Source organism: Budorcas taxicolor, chromosome 2, assembly GCF_023091745.1.
Source record: "Budorcas taxicolor isolate Tak-1 chromosome 2, Takin1.1, whole genome shotgun sequence".
Classification (NCBI taxonomy): domain Eukaryota; kingdom Metazoa; phylum Chordata; class Mammalia; order Artiodactyla; family Bovidae; genus Budorcas; species Budorcas taxicolor.
In genome coordinates this window covers 8884397-8885058 of record NC_068911.1, presented here as the reverse complement: position 1 = coordinate 8885058, position 662 = coordinate 8884397, and the positions used below count along the sequence as shown (strand labels likewise).

At 48.3% G+C, this 662-nt stretch overlaps 1 non-coding gene across 1 annotated transcript; it reads left to right on the top strand.

Moving 5' to 3' along the window:
• The first annotated feature begins 277 nt into the window (after positions 1-277).
• TRNAE-CUC (transfer RNA glutamic acid (anticodon CUC)) lies at positions 278-349 on the top strand. The gene has a single exon. It is a non-coding gene; the product is annotated as a tRNA-Glu (tRNA).
• Positions 350-662: the final 313 nt, after the last annotated feature.

Here is a 662-nt window from a genome sequence, read left to right as displayed (position 1 = left end):
CACTGGAAAAGACCCTGATGTGGGGAAAGATTGAGGGCAAGAGTAGAAGGGGACAACAGAGAGATGTGATGGCTAGAGAGCATCACCGATTCAATGGACGTGAGTTTGAGCAAACTCCAGGAAATGGTGAAGGACAGACAGGGAAGCCCAGTGCGCTGCAGTCCATGGGGTCACACAGTTGGACACGACTTAGCAAATGAACAGCAACATCACATTACAAAGAACAATCTGCTTTATTCAGTGTCACTGATTTAAATGTTAATCATGGCTGGGGATGTCCCTGGTGGTGCAGTGGTTAAGACTCTGCACTCTCAAGGCAGGGACCCAGGTTCGATCCCTGGTCAGGGAACTAGATCCCACATGCCGCAACTAAGACTTCACATGCTGCAACAGAGATCGAACATCCCAAGTGCCACCGCTAGGAGCCGGTGCAACCAAATAAGCAAATAAAAGTAAATGAACATTTTAAAAAATGTTAACCACATCTAAAAAATACCTCCGCAGCCACATCTAGACAGGTGTTCAACCAACACCTGGGCATCTTAGCCTGGCCAAGTTGACACGTAAAATGAACCATTCCATTGCCTGAGCCTCAGAGCGTAGGTTCAGTGGGCCTGAGGCCAGGGAACAGAGAGAGACCTTTGCTCTCCTTCAGTCTGAGT